The following is an 18,761-nucleotide window of genomic DNA, read 5'->3' on the forward strand; positions in this document are numbered from 1 at the left end:
GAGCCATGTGTCGCCATGCTGCCCAGCTTCCAGGGCCTGGCTCAGGGCGGACATTCTGTATATGAAACTGTCATGGGTGGAGCCAGGGTAGTTTGCATAGACAGAGGTGATGATTCCCTTTGCATCGCATACCACCTGTACATTGATGGAATGCCAGTGCTTGCGGTTTCGGTAGATGTGCTCAGTGGCCCTAGGTGGACGTAGGGCCACATGGGTGCAATCTATGGCACCGAGCACTTGGGGAAGTGTGCCACCCTGAAAAAATCCAGGACAACGGCCTGCCTTTCTGCGGGTGTTCTGGGCATGTATATGTGCCTGCGGACTGAGGGGCGCGCTGTCATGATTGCCAGTACCTGGTGTAGGCAGCGTGACTGCGTGGCCTGTGAGACCCCCCCCACTATGGCAGTGGTCCGCTGAAATGACCCAGTGGCCAAAAAATGCAGGACATTGAGCAGCTTCTCCAAGGGGCTCAATGCTTGGGAGCAAAGGGTGGGGGATGTAAGGTCATCTTCCCACTCTCTGACCAGGTCTAGGATGATATGGGGTGGAAACCTATACCTGCCGTAGACCTGGTCGTCAGGCATCCCAAAAAGCCTTGCAGGAGGCAGTGCACGGGCAGAGGCACAGCAGCAGCAGCAACGTGGTGGGAGCCATGAAGGCTCGGGGCCTTCAACATCGGAGGGGCAGGCATCGGCCGGAGGGCAGGAGGACCAGGACAGAGAGTGTCTTCCGTGTGGCAGCGGTTGGGCCACGCCATAGATGCGGGCGGAAGAGGCATGGCTCACAATGGTCAAGGTGGAGAACTCCATGCGGAGGGCCCTGAGGCGGGCCGAGTGCCTCGAGGCAATACGCAGGGGTTTGGAGGTGGACACGTCGACGGCCCTGCGGACCCTCGGGGCCATGGAGGAGGACCACCTCCGGGACATTGAGCAGGAGTTCGATGATGCCCTGGCCCGGGACATGCACAAGTGAGCCGTGAAACTAGCCCGCTGGCCTTGTACATAGTTATGTAGGTAGTGTTAGGTTTCATTTTTGTTTTGATTTTATTTGGACCTTTCGGACATTGGCCACATTTTTGTATATAGTTTATTTTATTAGTTAGTGTAGTTAGATTTTCGTTTCGAGGTTTCGTTTCTTTTGGTGGGATAATGGACCCTGGCTTGTTCCCATGTACATAGTTCACTGTTGGATTGTATTTTTTTTTTCACATTTTAACCATGGAGCAATGGCTTTCTTTTTTATTTCCCATTGGATTTTGTTTTGTGGACATTGACTTTGGACACCATTACTTTGGAATTTTATTTTTGGTTTTGCTTTTTTTCACAGACATGCTTCTTTTAATTTTTGTACATTCACATTTCTGTTCCTTCATTTTTGATTCTATTTATGTTTCCTTTAATACATATTTTTTTTGGTGAACTTCAATGTGTGGTATCTCATTGGTTTCATGCATTTCATGATATGGGTTTTGAGATTCACTGACACCCATTGGGTGTTTGTGAGGGAAATCTGTTTGTTTCGGAACTTGCAATTGGTGTTCTGTGATGTAATTGCAAATTATGAGTGGGTGGATGCAATACTCGGGTGGGTGTTTTGCATTTGGAGGCTGACCATAGGGACCAGGGATCTAGATTGTGATGACATGTTGGCTGGGGAACATGAGTTGCACATGGGTGGGGGCCTGCTGGCAGGTGCCCCACAGTGCTGTGGGGTGGGGGTGGTGGGGAACATGAGTTGGACATGGGTGGGGACATGCTGGCAGGTGCCCCACAGTGCTGGGGGGGTGGGGGTGGTGGGACACATGGGTGGGGGCCTGGTGGAGGATGCCCCTGGTGGCTGGGGGGGGTGGTGGGAGACATGGGTGGGGGCCTGGTGGAGGCTGCCCCTGGTGGCTGGGCGGTGGGGGTGCTGGGAGACATGGGTGGGGGCCTGGTGGAGGCTGCCCCTGGTGGCTGGGGGGTGGTGGGAGACATGGGTGGGTGCCTGGTGGAGGGTGCCCCTGCACTGCTGGGGGGTGGGGGTGGTGGGAGACATGGGTGGGGGCCTGGTGGAGGCTGCCCCTGGTGGCTGGGGGGTGGGGGTGGTGGGAGACATGGGTGGGGGCCTGGTGGAGGGTGCCGCTGCACTGCTGGGGGTGGGGGTGGTGGGAGACATGGGTGGGGGCCTGGTGGAGGGTGCCCCTGGTGGCTGGGGTCTGGGGGTGTTGGGAGACATGGGTGGGGGCCTGGTGGAGGGTGCCCCTGCACTGCTGGGGGGTGGGGGTGGTGGGAGACATGGGTGGGGGCCTGGTGGAGGGTGCCCCTGCACTGCTGGGGGTGGTGGGAGACATGGGTGGGGACCTGGTGGAGGCTGCCCCTGCACTGCTGGGGGGTGGGGGTGGTGGGAGACATGGGTTGGGGTCTGGTGGAGGCTGCCCCTGGTGGCTGGGGGGTGGGGGTGGTGGGAGACATGGGTGGGGGCCTGCTGGCAGGTGCCCCACAGTGCTGGGGGGTGGGGGTGGTGGGGAACATGAGTTGGACATGGGTGGGGGCCTGCTGGCAGGTGCCCCACAGTGCTGGGGGGTGGGGGTGGTGGGGAACATGAGTTGGACATGGGTGGGGGCCTGCTGGCAGGTGCCCCACAGTGCTGGGGGGTGGGGGTGGTGGGGAACATGAGTTGGACATGGGTGGGGGCCTGGTGGCAGGTGCCCCACATTGCTGGGGGGTGGGGGTGGTGGGGAACATGAGTTGGACATGGGTGGGGGCCTGCTGGCAGGTGCCCCACAGTGCTGGGGGGTGGGGGTGGTGGGGATCATGAGTTGGACATGGGTGGGGGCCTGCTGGCAGGTGCCCCACAGTGCTGGGGGGGTGGGGGTGGTGGGACACATGGGTGGGGGGCCTGGTGGAGGCTGCCCCTGGTGGCTGGGGGTGGGGGTGCTGGGAGACATGGGTGGGGGCCTGGTGGAGGCTGCCCCTGCACTGCTGGGGGGTGGGGGTGGTGGGAGACATGGGTGGGGGCCTGGTGGAGGCTGCCCCTGGTGGCTGGGGGGTGGGGGTGGTGGGAGACATGGGCGGGGGCCTGGTGGAGGCTGCCCCTGGTGGATGGGGGGTGGGGGTGCTGGGAGACATGGGTGGGGGCCTGGTGGAGGCTGCCCCTGGTGGCTGGGGGGTGGGGGTGGTGGGAGACATGGGTGGGGGCCTGGTGGAGGCTGCCCCTGGTGGCTGGGGGGTGGGGGTGGTGGGAGACATGGGTGGGGGCCTGGTGGAGGGTGCCCCTGCACTGCTGGGGGGTGGGGGTGGTGGGAGACATGGGTGGGTCCTGGTGGAGGGTGCCCCTGGTGGCTGGGGGTGCAGGGGGACATGCGTTGGTGGGCAGTAGTGCAAGTTGACATGTGGGTTGGCTGGGGGTCATGGCCATGGTGGATGGTGTGCCTGCAGGACATGTGCAGGGTAGGCCCCTGTGGTGTGAGCCACCTGCAGGGGCCGTGGAGGGTGTAGAGGGAACACCTGGGAGGACCCACACGTGCAATTCACGTGTGGTGCTCCCCGCGCACCCTTGTAATACACGTACCCTGATGGAATCGCGTGTGGAACTTCCCACGCACCCCTGAAATGCGTGTATCCAGCTCGCACGGGCCGAATCGCGTGTGGAACTTCCCGCGCACCCCTGAAATACACGTACCCTGATGGAATCGCGTGTGGAACTTCCCGTGCACCCCTGGAATACACGTACCCTGCTGATGTCGCGTGTGAAACTTCCCCCACACCACGAAATACACGTACCCTGGTGAAATTGCGTGTGGAACTTCCCGCGCACCCCTGAAATACACGTGCCCTGCTGATGTTGCGTGTGAAACTTCCCCCGCACCCCAAAATACACGTACAATGATGAAATCGCATATGGAAATTCCCGCACACCCCTGAAATACACGTACCCTGCTGAAATCGCGTGTGAAACTTGCCCCGCACCCCGAAATACACATACCCTGCTGAAATCGCGTGTGGCACTTCCTGCGCACCCCTGAAATACGCGGACCCTGCTCGCACGGGGCCAATCGCGTGAGGTACTTCCCGCGCACCCCAGTGATACACGTAGCCCACTTGCCGTGCTGGTACAGGGTTAGCGCAGCTCTTTCTGCTGGATTGGGTATATTGATGGCTTTTCCCTGCGCGAGAGCTGTTCTTGGGGGCGTAACTGGCGCTGCAGCAGGGTCGCTGCGCCACTGTGCGCCACGGCTGGTTTTGGTGGCTGGAATCCATGAATACGCTGTGCGCGGAAATGGATTTTAGCGCACGCGGCTGGCGCAGGGATTCGCACGCGCACACTGTGCGCCAGCCGCGTGCGCCACTTGTGCACTGAATCCTATGAATTACCCCCATAATGTGCTCGCGTATAAGAAAAGCCTTCTATTTTCCATTGTTGTATTAAACATCTTTACTGGAGTGGTCACATGACTCGAAATGAGAGGAGGAACACAAGTTTTTAACCACTCGAAAGGTAGCAGCTGACTTTCCCAAATTATTACAAGAACTCTAACTTTAAAGAAAGGTCACGTATGAATGATGGTAATTCCCGATCCATGTTAAAGCAGCGTTCTGTATGAATGGGAAGGCAAGTCTTTACAGTCTTTAAATTCGAAATTCTCCATCAAAGAGTGGTCGCATGTACCTAATTCTGTTTCCCTTGTGAAACCCGAATCTTGTAGTATCCAGAAAAAAGACTTTATAATTGGAGAAGTTGTTAAAGTAAGAAGGAAAACAAGAATTACCCATGCCGGTAGGCAAATCCTTTCTAACGCCAAACCAGCCCTTTTAAGATCTAACAACCTTTATTTTGAAGTTGTCAAAGTTGTTACAAATCCGGAGTCAGAATTAAAGTGTGGAGTGCCCCAGTCTCTACGCTGCAAGTTGGGAAGTAAATGGCAATGTGACAAGTCACCCTGGGGGCTTTGAAAGAGGGTGTGTCTCCGAACCACACCTGTAAAAAAAGGTTTGTGCGAACATACTGCCATACCTGGCGCCTTGCAAAATATGTAACAAATGAATAACCGGAGTTCCAAAATGTTGTAAATTGTTTATATATGTGATACCAAACACATGTGTAGGTAGGGGATGCACTGTGGAACAAACTCAAAGAATAATGTATATCAAAGATACATGGATTGACTTAAATTTGACCGAAGTAAAATAAATAGACAAATAATGAGGTGAAGAGAGGCGTATATTAAGCCTAATTAATAGTCAAATGGTTTCACAGTCAAATTCGAGCAACCGCTCTCCCTCAGATAAGTAGTACATTAATAAATTACAAGTAATAAATAGAAAACAAATCACATCAATGTTCACCATCAGCAAATAACAGCAATGACCAAACCAAAACAAAACCAAGGAAAAAGAAAACAAAAAGAGAAACAACTCAGTCTAAAGTTAGTTGCAGTCTTGTTGTCACTTGTTTAAACATTGTATAAAATGAAAACATGAGATTGGATGTTCTGATTATATCCATGTAACATAGTATGCTATACCTTTGCCAATTCCATACTGCATAAATGCTAATGGTAATCACTGATTATTGGACTCTGAGTGGAGGTGCTTCCCATGCAGTTGGGCGGGTACCCGTGGGTTAGGCCTTAGGTCAGAGAAAGCATTGTCACATTTCGGCATTGTGAGTGCATGCAGGTACATGCCGGATGTGAATTAATGGGCTTTTGGTGAGATGTGCATGGCATGCCAAGGGGGTAGGATAGCTCATACATTTTCAAGGGATGGTGATTAAGGTGAGGCCCATATCTGATGGAGAGTCGTATAAGGAGCCTGTGCGCAAAGGAAAACACATTTAGTAATCCCATATCATTTATATACCTATGAATGGCGCACAGTACTCACGGGGGAAGATTGGAATGTGTAAAGTATGCTGGCATTGCCTGTTCAGCAAAGGACAAGCAAACAGCTATTGAAGTAGATAGCATGCAGGAGAGATAAAGCAAGAGAACTATGCATTACTTGCATGTAGTGATGGATTACCATCAAGTGGCAAGTTATCACTTGGATGCAGAACATAGGATGCAGGTTAATGAAGATGCATAACTGGATGGTTGCTGGGTGGGTCGCTGATGGGCTGCTCCATGGGTTTAACTGTGGTCTGTTCGCCATATAGGACGAAAGCTGTGCGAAATCGCAGATTTGAAAAATTAAGAGCACGACCCACGTGGATATGGTGTTGGGAACTGGTCAAACCGAAAAATTGCATGGACTACTGGTTTAAATTTAAAATACACGTGTTCCAAGCTTACTTCCGGTAGGAGTTTGAACCGAAACTCTGACGAAGCAGTCTGATAGCTGCATCGAACATAGTTTAGTGCTGCTACACAACAAGTACATTTGCGTGACATGGGCATGAAGGAAGGTCTGACTTCCAGTCTTCGAGGACCAGCTACACGCGGAGTGCCATCTTGGTGTGTTAAAATAAAATGGGTGGTATAGCCCAAAGTAATATAAGTGGTTGGTAATAAGGTAAAGGAGTCCCAACTGATGAATTAATATACTCTGTAAAAATCATTGAAGACAACCGGGGGTTATAAGAATATAGCATGCATTTACATCTGTGTAGGACCATTGCGATTAACTAGCCTTATAGTGTGTAAACTCTGTGCGGAGTGATAAGACTTGATAAGGAGAATGGATGCAGTGGTATTACACTAGTGGAGCTGCAGACCGGGAGCTGTTGCACTCCCTCTGACTGTAGCTGAGCAACGCCTTTGTCCTAGGAGAACGCTATACAGGGTCTCCCCTGTCGGACAGTGCAGGCTGGTGCATGGCATATGTGTCAATCTGCTGCTAAGAGAAACTAGTGCCCACACCATGCCATTACAGATGTGGTGTAGGTTAATAGCACTTGGAGCTGAATGTGCCATTGGGAACAAGGTGATCATGTGCAAAGTGTTGTCTGCAAATTCGAAGGTGTCCTATACAATTAATAAGTGAAGTGGTTGTCAGATAACAATAACTGACAAGACACAAATCCTAACTAGGACAGATAGTGCTGGTTAGCCTAGGGATAAATACTCCAAAGAAATATGTATATAGATGAGATAGATATGTGACCCGCTGTGCTGCTAGTGGGTTTCTCAAGCCTCAGATACTGAGTTCAAATGGCAAAGTAAAATAAGGTGTGGGGGGAAGGGTACCATGCATTTTCTACAGGCACATTCACATGAGGTTGTGTTGCTTCTCATACATTAATGTAAACACATTTCCAAATTAAAGTTATTATGTTTTAATGAAGACATGGAGTTCATGGTGTCTGTTTAATCCATCTCGAATGGCTTGTGTTTCAAAGATAGGTCTGGCTTCTTTTTGTTGCATGGTGAGCAATCTGATGTTGCATTTAAATTGCTGGATGTTGAGGAATCTAATGTCACCAGGGTCACCAGCAGCATGTTCTAGACTCTAATGGTTCGCTATAGATTTTAGTGAATTATGTGTGTGGATTGCACATAGGTGTTCTCGGTTTCACACTCTGAGCTCGCGTTTAATACTTCTAATGTAGAACTTCTGGTATACACACACAAGAGAGTATACAACATACATTGTTTTGCAGTTCACAAATCCCTGTATTGGGATATTGTACCCAGTATACGTGGCAAAGTGCTTAATATTGGTGATTGCGTATTGGAAAAAGTTGCATGAGCCACAGTTGTGGAAATCTGAGGCTGGTGGAAGCCAGTGCCCGGTATTGGGTGCCCCTTGTTTGTTTTTTGGCAAGTCTAGGGGCTCTTGTGAAAACCATTTCTGGTTGGTCTGTAATGAATGGACTCAATTCAGAGTCTTAGCTCAGTATTCTCCAATGACTTCTAAGAATGTTATTGATTGTCTTGTGATCCGCTGTATATTTGGTCATGAAAATCACACATTCTATGTCAGATTTGGTAGAGAAGTCCTTGTGTGTTAGAAGTTCTCTCGGTCTGTTGAATCATCCTGAAATATGGCTGCTTTGATATCTTGGCAATTGTATCCCCTTGCCTTAAATATAGTGGCAAACATGTGGGTTTAAAACTTTAAATCCTTGAAGTTACTGCAATTTTGTTTAGCCCGCAGCATTTCAGCCTTGGTAATGTTGCAGATGACATTTTCTCTGTGTCACTTGTGGCATGTAGGACGGAGTTGACCTTTTTCTGTATGTGTAATTAGATTATTAACAATCTCAATATCTAAATCCAAAAAAGTGATGTTGTTCTGACTGCATTTGCAGGTAAATTCTATACCATATCTGTTGTTGTTGAGTGTATTTGTAAAGGTGTCAAGTTGGTCCTGGTTCCAGATTACCAGTATATTGTTGATATACCGTTTCCACAAAATAACATGTTTTTTGATATCTGATGTGCTGGGGGATAGGGCATAAATCATCTCAAACTCCCCTGTGAAGAGGTTTACTAGTGTGAGAGCAAATTTGGCCCCACTGCTACCCCCTTGCATTGTGTGTAGTAGGATCCTTTGAAGAAAAAATAATTGTTTGTTGGGGTAAATTGAAGCATTTCTTTTAACATCTATTGGAATGAATAGTGTGAGGCAGATTTGGATGATAAACATTGAACATTAGTTGATAGTGCCAAATCACTTTGGATGTAAGTGTACAAAGCTTTCACATCATAGGTTACCAGGAGATAATGATCTTCCATTCCATGTTCCGTATGGTATTCAAAATGTCCACGCAGTCTCGGGTATATGATTTCAATTTGTAAACTACCTATCACAGCTGTAAATGGATGAATTTTGAAAGTGGTTCAGTTAGCCAGCCATTGCATGAAATGTTGGATCCCATGCCAGGAATTGCTGTGAATTCTTTGTGCACTTTGGGTAAAAGGTATATGGTCAGCATGCAACCTGATGAATGTAAAATAATTTTTCATCTTTACCCAATAGTCCATATGAATGCCATTTCTCACTTAAATGAACCAGCTTCTTTCTGACAACTGAAGCAGGATCAGCTGGTATCTTAGATTGGCAACCAGGCGTAGACAGATGGTTGTCTGCTGCCATGATGTAATCACCTGTGTTCATTATTACTATATCCCCACCCCCTTGTCAGTTGGTTTGATGACTATGTTTGTATTATCGCTCAGGTTGGCGAGAGCAACTCTTTCCTCTGGATTCAGGTTGTCCTTGGTGATACATTTCTTCTTTTTCTTCGGGTGCAATAGGTAACCAAATCAAAACATGTACCTCTGTAGTTGTTTTCTGTGCTAGGGTGCATAAATGTGGATTTCTTCTTTTGAGTTCAATGTGAACTACATGGTATTTTGCATTCTATGTCCGGGTTAGATAAGAGAGTCACATCATCTGGTTCTTCTTCATCTGCTAAGGACATCAATAGTTTGGCATGGGTTAGTTCCCCAAGTGTAAAAGCCGAGGGGATACTGGTCTCCAATTCTTCGATTGGCAGAGGATCCTTGTTTAGGAAAAATGTTTTTAACTTCAGATTCCTGATAGAATTGAAGAGATCTATATAGGTATCAGTGCTTTTGGCTGAACCTAACAGGGAAAAGGAGAGGCCTTTTTTCAATACACCTTCAAAACAGCTTCTTCACTGATCCAGAGTCCTCTGGCGCATGGGTGACAACGCTATCCAAGGCTGGAAGAATGGCAATATAGCTTTGGGTAACTGCTGGAAACAATAAGGTTTACAAAAGTTGGGAAGGGGAGTTGGGTGCTTGTTAAAAGAACTGACCAACAATCTGTAAAGCTGAAACTGTTGATACTGAAAGAGAGAAGCAGTCTAGAAGCCAAGGCAGATTACATTGGTAGCTGTAAGACAGGCAAAAGAGGTTCCCCCTTTCTTATGGCATAGGAAGGAAGAATGCCTTGCCTAGCTGTGGAGGTCAAATAGTATTGTCTTTAAGTTGCCCAATGAATCCTTAAACTACCAAGTTGCAGCAGAGCTAACAAAAAACTGTGGTTGTCTATAATATTGTCAGAGAACATTATATTGAAGGTGGTTGAAGCAGAAGTACTGAGAAGGAGTAGATACTCCCTCTCTCTGGTAATAGACAGGTGAAAATGTCATTTCGGGCATGTGTCCCACTCTCCAGTCCAACATTAAAGTAAAAGTCAGAAGTAATGTAAATTGTGGCAGCCAGGCTGCCCTTTTTATAGGCAGGCACATTAGAAAATAGGTGACACAGCACCCATTTATTTAGCAAAACACAAAACATAAAGGAACACTTACATTGCGCACAACATACAAAATATGTAACACAGCTCTCTCTGACACACGAAATATCACCCACACTCAATAGACATTAGAAAAATATATCAGAATAAGGCCCATAGCAATAGCAAAAGGATCAATTCCTTTCAAAATGAATGTCACAGCATGTATTATAAATGGATACAGACCTCAAAGACGCATGAAGATTTAGAATTGTTGAGCAAACAGAAAATCAGAAAATTAAGTGCTGTGGGCAAACTCCGGAAGGGAGTACATTGGGCAGAAGCCAATATGCAGTGATTCAGCAGTTTAAATAGCAGAATAGATGGTTTTTAACAGTGTTGATTACAAACGAAGCTGTCAGACAAATCAGAGAAAGATAAGGAAGGGGGATTAGCCATTAAGAAACTAGGCAGATAGTTTATGTCTTGTACAGAGTGTGCTAAAACTTCTGAAGCAATGCATCATTTCCAAAACCTGCTTTTTCCAGTTTAAAGGTTGTGAAATGTATCTCGTGGTTTAGTGAAATTTGGAAATACAACCAGTCATAATGATTGGCATAAATGAGGTCAGTGTGACAGAAAATGATCATGTGTTTCAGGAAGTGTTTATATCCAATAAAAAGGGTCAGTACACTTTGTTTGTAGAAATGTGACCAATTGCATTATAAGGTTCATGTTAGAACAGAACTGATGGAATATTTTAAAATCTATAAAACCATGATGGATGCAGAATTGCAGTGATCTATTCTTTTCCAGCTTGTGAGGCATGGGATTAAACAAGATGTTCCCAGCCAGCTGCCTGTATGTCTCTTTCTTGCATGGGGTATATTTATTTCCAGGGAAGGCTGGCTGTAAGGAGTTACGGCTAGGAACTGACCTCTTTAACAGTACACTGCGAAGCAAACACCCTTCTTTCACAGTGCCATTAACAGAAGGGAGTTATCAAGAAGAAAACAACCCCCTTAGAAGAAGAATCCTGAAAATGTATACCAAAGACCCTGCAGAGGTTACAAAACGGTGTGCAGTTGTTAAAGTAGAGGTGATACTTTTGTTTCAAACTTTCTCAATTCCATCCTGGAAGGAGGATATCCAGGATCACCATTGGTTCTGTTTCCCTTTTCAACAAACAAAGATAGAACTGTTAGCAGTGGATTTCTGTTTAGATTAACGTTTGTTTCTTTGGAGCTTTGAAGAACTAATTCAAGACTTTACTTTTCTTTGTGAGAGATTTACTTTGCACATTCCTGGGAAAGGGATCTACCTAGGTGTTTCTTCTTTCCACAAAGTGTACAGACCTCAGATTAGCAATACATACACCACTACACAGAGTGAAAGTTCTTGGACACAGGGAGGCAATAACACAAACTTAGAGCAATAGTTAGAATATAATTGGCTCTTTACAGGGCCTTTATTCACAGTTACTAACAAGCAACACACAACTGAATAAATGCTCTTTATCACACATAGATACACACAATGATAAGAATATAATCTAAAACATCACTGTAAGCACAGCTGTAGAGAACACCTTCATCTCACCTGGCACAACACTGCAAAGACCCAAAGCAGGTAGGCAGAGAGAACACCTCAGCGAACAGGCCTGTAACATAGCATCCTCCTTCTCAGTTAGACTTTTCCTTCTACCTCAGTGAATTACCCCACTCTTCTTATTTAGTTCGAGTGTCTGCCTTCCACAGGTTACTGAATGTCTTTGGCTGGAGCGACAGACAGCAAGCATCGGAGGCACTCTTAGAGGGGAAAAATCCAGACATTGGAAAAACTCATCTCATGCTACTGTGCTCCCTTTCCCAGCACCCTTATGAGTGCACCTGCTCATTTCAGCCTCTTCTCGTAGCTCGTCCTTGAACGAGCAATGGAAAACTATCCTACGCAATGAACTCATGCCCTTCTCACTAGCATACTGCCAGCACTGCTTAATCATGTTTTCCTTCTAACAGGGTTCATTGCAAACTGCAGACTTTCACTGTGGTCGGAAGCAAATGTCCAAAATGGCTACTTACAGGCGCCATGTTTTAGCTTGCTTTTCACTCGAGCACTGCACCAGGACGAGTGGAAGTTATCCAAGTCACTGGTTATTTGGTAATCATTTATTTATGACGTTTATGTTTTATTTTAAATGTGTTGTTTAGTATGAGGACCAGTTTTGTATATGCTAGGAGATTTTCCCTTAGAACCTACATTAGGTAGTGAACTCCCTGGTAGCATAGGCTTCATTAGGTTTTCTTTGCATTTTCTTTCATTAATGAAATGTCAACTATTGAGAAAACTACAAGCAGTTGTCCTCCTTGCATTACTAAGCCCCTCACAATAGTCTGTGCTGTTTGAAATAATTCTTCTGTACCTCAAGAACCAATTTAACAGGATACCTCTACAGTTCTATGTAGATGGAGCCAAGTTGCCAACAAGAGTAACCATATGAAGCTCATGATTGGTTTTCGAAAATGCTTGTTTTGGGTGGAATTGTGAACCGCTGCCTGCAAATGCTCAACACCAAGACACTGTTTCTTGAAATAATTCTTGTCTGGGTCCTACAAATTGCTCTAATCGTAGTCAAGAGCTTAACAACACACCGACTTCTCTATGCTAATCTGTTCCTAACTCCTAATGACAGCTGATCTTTGAGCCTTGCAGTTTCTAACCTTAGTACATAGAAGTAACGGCAGCATTTTGGCAATAATGTAATTCCCCCAAATTAAATGCTCCATCATCATACATATTGCAATATCCCATGGCCTTTAGAATACAAGAGCTGGATGTCCAAACTGATACAACTCTTCCTCAGAGGCAAGTTTAGAGAACTAAAGCACACTCACTGATAGGAAGTACATATCCCACCCATGAACCTACTAACAACAACGCAATTTCTTTACAAAACATCTGAGCTTTGCCCCTCAAAAGCTCCATTGTGGAATCTTTGGAACACCCACCACATTACTACTTACACCGAAGGCCAGTTTGCAGTATACACTCAGTATGGCAGTATCATAGAGTTAGTTTGCCTGAGGATTGCTCTCTAATCATGTTAAGCTCCATCAATCCTCTGAATTTGCATTATTTCCAATGATACTAGAAATGCCCTGGCTCTGTGGACTCTGCTGAGCTAAGGCTTCCTTACAAGAGAGAGCAAAATGTCCTGGATTGGATAGCAACCTCCACAACAATATGCAGAGCACAATCTGGATGTCGTGTCCTACTACTTCTAACACGTAAGCCAATCTGAAATCTGGGAATCTGATCCTGGATAAATTAATGCAATCTAAAGACATTAGAATCATCAACAATATCACAGATGGGCTACACTTAGAAATAACCAAGGACAGGGCAGACTCCTCCAGCCAATTTTCTAGAGTTACAACAATGGAGCAAAGTATCAAAGTGGAAACCTGTCGGATCAGATGACCACAATAGCAAACCGCAGTGGGCTCTCCCAACCCGAATCCAGTCAGATTTGCAAGGAATATTAAAAGTGAATACATTCATTAGCTTATAGCCAGATCTTACACACATCCCTAGACCAACGACAAGTCCAGCAAGTGTAAATAACTCTCAAAGAAGCTAAAGTGTATCTCATAACTTTTCTGGGCAATCAATCTATAATATATGTTTAATTCATGATTAATTTGTTTAATTTAATTTCTTTCTGCTGGTGGACTGTCGTGTAGAAAGTCACGTCTACTCATCTCAAATTGGATTGTGCACATCTAGTTACTTTCATAGGTACATACAATTCTAGTCTACTGCAATGATCCTGCTTAACATTATAAATAGTGAGCCTTGGGGGAATTAACTTACCAAAGCCAATAATGAAGGTTCACTGATGAAACAAACAACAATGGATCTTTAACTTGATGGAAAGACCTTATTGATTTCTTTGTGCTGCACATTCCACTTGTATTTGAATGAGAGACTGTCAAATGGAGGAAATGTCACCCTGAAAAAGATCCTGTTGTTTTTAACTTTACAAAGTCGGAACAATAACATGGACAAAACGAATGTAGCATGTGGATTTAATATTTTGTATTACCCCTTCCTGTCACTGGAGAGATTATTGTTTAGGCATGTCAGTTCACTGTCCTACAAATCCCATTCCCTACTTCTGCTGTTGTTCTTATTTATAGGAGTATATGTTTTGTTGCATTAACATTATGGGCCTCATTACGACCCAGGGGGTAAGTTACCGCCTGGGTCGTACCTTTACCACCATGGCGTAAACTATGTTTACGCCATGGTGGTTGGCGGACTTACCGCCCCCTTCCGAGGTCGGCGGGGCGGTAAGTCCCCAATCCCCATTTACCCTTCCCCATTCCCATTTTTGCCTCATAGGGCATAATGAGAGTGGGGAAGGCGTTAATTACGCCACCGTAAATTACGGTGGCGTAATTAACAACATGGTCCCTTAGCGCCATGGATTTTAACACCTGCTAAAAGCAGGTGTTAAATCCGCCATGGCGCTAAGGGACCTCGGAATCAGGCGGTAAGGGTCGGCGCTGTTTACGCTGCCGTAAACCCCTTACCGCCTGAGTCGTAATGAGGCCCTATGTCTTTTTGTGAATGTGTTTTCATGTTTCAAATGTTTAAAATACATTTTTTTATAAATATAATATTTTTGGGATATACCTATGCTGGAGAAATATTTAAATAACTGTTCCTTGCTTTGATAGTGATTGTCTTCTAATTAATAGCTATCTACTGAGGTAATTAAGCATTAATTTTCTGTTCATTGTTCTAGACTTCTCTTTGCAGTATAATTTCAAAACCCAAGCTAGAATGTCATCTGTGAAGATTCTCTCTCCAACCTTGACTCTAACATCCCCTCTGCCCTCATCCTACTCGATCTCTCTTCTGCCTTTGACACGGTCAGCCATGCCATCCTGCTCAACCGTCTCTGTGACAACCTGGGTATCACTGATCAGGCTCTGGCCTGGCTGACTTCATTCCTCTCTGATCGACCCTCCCAGGTCCAACTTGGGTCTTTCCTTTCATCTATCTCCCTTTCTACCTGCAGTGTTCCCCAGGGGTCTAACGTCTCACCCTGGCTTTTCAACCAATACCTGGCAACTCTCACCCACGCATTGCCATTTTCTGCTCCAATTATCAGTGCTATGCAGATGACACTCAACTCATTTTCAGGCTTCCCTCTGCCACCTCTTCTCTTTCTCTCATCTCTGATTGCCTATTGTCATTCAGGATTGGTGTGCTGCCAACGATCTCTGCCTGAACACCAGCAATACGGAGATCCTCTTCATCAGCACCCCTTCACCCCCATTTCCTGTCACTCTCTGGATGGTCTCTCTTGGCCCTCCTCCTATCCCCACCTGCGGGGCTAAGAACCTTAGGGTCATCTTTGACTCCATGATTTCCTTCTCTGCCTACATCTCTGAAGTCTCTAAAAAGTCAAACTTCCCACTGCACCTCCTTAGAGATAGTCTGCCATTCCTCTCCTTCCCCCAAACACTCACTGTCTCTCGAGCCCTGGTTCTCTCTAGGTTGGACTGTTGCAACATCTTCTTTCTAAATCTACCTCCTTCTACCTGCTACCTGCTACCTGCTTCTAGTCTCCACCCTTTGCAACATATCCAGAACAGGACTGCAAGACTTGTCCTTGGTCTCTTTGCATTGTCCACAAGGCATTCTGGGACCTGGGCCCAAAATACCTTCAGCTGTCCCTCTGTAAATACCTTCCCTCTCGAGATCTTCACTCCTCCACCTCTAACTCCCTCAGGGTCAGTCGTTTTTCAAAGAAATGAGCTGGCGGTAGATCTCTGTCTTTGGCTGGGGCCTCCCTCTGGAACAGCCTCCCTGCCACTCTGAAACTTGAGAAGAACCATATCCAATTACAGAAGCACCTTAAGACCTTCCTCTTTGCTTCTGCCTTCGCTCCTCCTCTCACCTGCTGATCTGTTCTGTCTCAGCATCTTGCACCTGGTTACCCTCTGACTTTTGGGCTTAGGTACTTGCTCACCCTGCCACCCACCCGCACTGCCTCCTGGCAATCCCTTGCACTGGGGTCTGTATCTGTAACCCTATAGTCCCCCCTTTTTTTCTGCACTTATCAGACACACCCTGTCTGTTGCCTTTAACCTAGCACTTGCCCCTTGCTGGCTGCCCTTTCACTGTTTGTTGCTTGTTATTTATTTGTTTATTTATTTGCATTCCTTTGTTCGGCACTTTCCACTTCTCCCCCCTCCCATGCACTTTCCCCTTTCCCTCTCCCATGCACTTGCGCATTCTCAATGTCACTGGGCCTAGTAAGATCATTGTATTTGTCCTCCCTTGTTCCCCTCCCTTGCCAATTGTACTTGTGTACGAGTGCCATACAAATACATTATCAATATCAATATCAATATCAAGAGAAGGGGGGCATTCCAAGCACATCTCATGCCCAGACAAGCATCAGAACTAGATACAAACTTAAAGTGAGAAAACGTTGAAGAAAGGCAGACAGGGGGAATGGTAAAAGAGTCATACAACCTAGATACATTGGAGGTAGAGTCCCATAAAAAACTAATTTTTGTTATAGAAAAGGTGCCAAGCTGTCACTTAATGTCTATTTTATGTGAATTCTTACAGGATAGCCAACTCCCGATAAACCTTAAACAGCTAATCAGAATTTTATTGGGAAGTTAAACCTCTTTCTGAGAAATTGGATTGTTTTGCCTGACAGGTAGTTTTTCTATAATTTAGCAGATTATTTCTACACAATGCCTTATCTTTCAGAGATCGAGACGGTCTCCAGCGGCTTTCCAGGCAATGTCCTGCCCCTTTGAAAATGTATTAATCCAAATAAAACCAGTGGTTATTATTATGAGCCACTACCCTACTATTCCTTTTTAAGATGTTTCTTATTGAGAACGTCTGACAATGTATCTAGGTATTGAGAGATATGCCATCTGGTCAATAATGATATAAAACATGTGTTATTGAATGCAGTTTACACCACAGACTGAAACCATTATAGGGTTGAATGTTGGTGGATTGGGTTTTAAAGTTCTTACCAATAGAACAAGAAAATTAATCAAAACATGATCTGATAGTTAGATTAGAGTCAACGTCAGATGAAGGAACTCCTCTATACAATGAGGGACTCCAGGATGTATTCATCTGAGGGAGAGGGGCATTGCAGGTGGAGAATACAATAACAATCCACTATAAAGGCCCTCTTACTCTCTCTCTATGTAAATACCATTGCGTAAGTATCTATGTTGATCAGTGATCTAATAAAAACATGTGTAAACATTCTAAAAAATGCTCAAATACAACACCTGTTAGTAAAGGATAATTCAACCTTTACAACTTTTACAATTGCCGCCACCCCCTGTATGCATGGACACCCCCACACCCTCCGCCACCCCCTGTATGCATGAACACCCCACACCCTCTGCCACCCCCTGTTTGCATGGACACCCCCCCTCCACTACCCCCTGTATGCATGGACACCCCCCCATCCTCCTCTACCTCCTGTATGCATGGACACCCCCATCCTCCGCCACCCCGCCCCTCCTCTACTTCCTGTATGCATGGACACCCCCACCCTCCTCTACCTCCTGTATGCATGGACACCCCCCCACCCTCTGCTACCCCCTGTATGCATGGACATCCCCCACCCTCTGCCACCCCCTGTATGCATGGACACCCCCCTCCGTCTACCACCCCCTGTATGCATGGACACCCCCCTCCGTCCACCACCCCCTGTATACATGGACACCCCCCACCCTCCGCTACCCCCTGTATGCATGGACGCCCCCCACCCTCCACTACTCCCTGTATGTGTGCTAACCCACCTCACCTTCACCCAGTAAGTATGTGTAGCTGCCCATATTACCTGAGACCTGTAGCGCACCATTTCCCACAGATTTTAAGCAATCTAATAGCATGCACTTGCCATTCTGCATCTGGCGGCTGGCCCCATGCTATTCTGTGTTAATCTCCTCCGTACATACCTGCGTGACATGCCTTCTGTGTACTATTATGCCTGGCACCACACACTTACCCTTGATTACGACTGTACATATATGAGTCGCTGCCACCATGCAACTTATGGCTGACACCTTGTATATGTTTACTATTATGACCACGCAATTGCCTGTAGCTGCCGCCATACAAGATATGGCAGACACCATGCTTTCGCTCACCTACTTGACAGCGTAAACTATATGATGCTACCCTGAAAGATGTGTTTGTACCATTCAGTCTGCCTCTATAACCATGTACTCTATGACATGCACTTTTCAAGCTTAATGAAGCAACATCATTGTATGCCTTCAAATGCACTATGTAACCAAGTAAGCCTTCTTAACAGTGCCACGATGCCCCAGGGCAGTGGGCGCTTTACAAATTCAAATAAATAAATACATTAATAAAAATAAATAAATAGACCTAAGCAACACATAATGAAACAATTCTATGTATTAAATTTCACATGAGTACCAAATTGTTAAAAACATCAGAAAGTGACCTGTGCTCAAGAAAGTGACCTGTGCGCCCTGTAAAGTGGCTTTTGCGTGTGCAAATATAGCAATGAACAATTAATATTATACACAAACTAGGTTAAAT

The sequence above is a fragment of the Ambystoma mexicanum genome, chromosome 6q, assembly GCF_040938575.1.
Source record: "Ambystoma mexicanum isolate Mex_15411 chromosome 6q, UKY_AmexF1_1, whole genome shotgun sequence".
NCBI lineage: Eukaryota > Metazoa > Chordata > Amphibia > Caudata > Ambystomatidae > Ambystoma > Ambystoma mexicanum.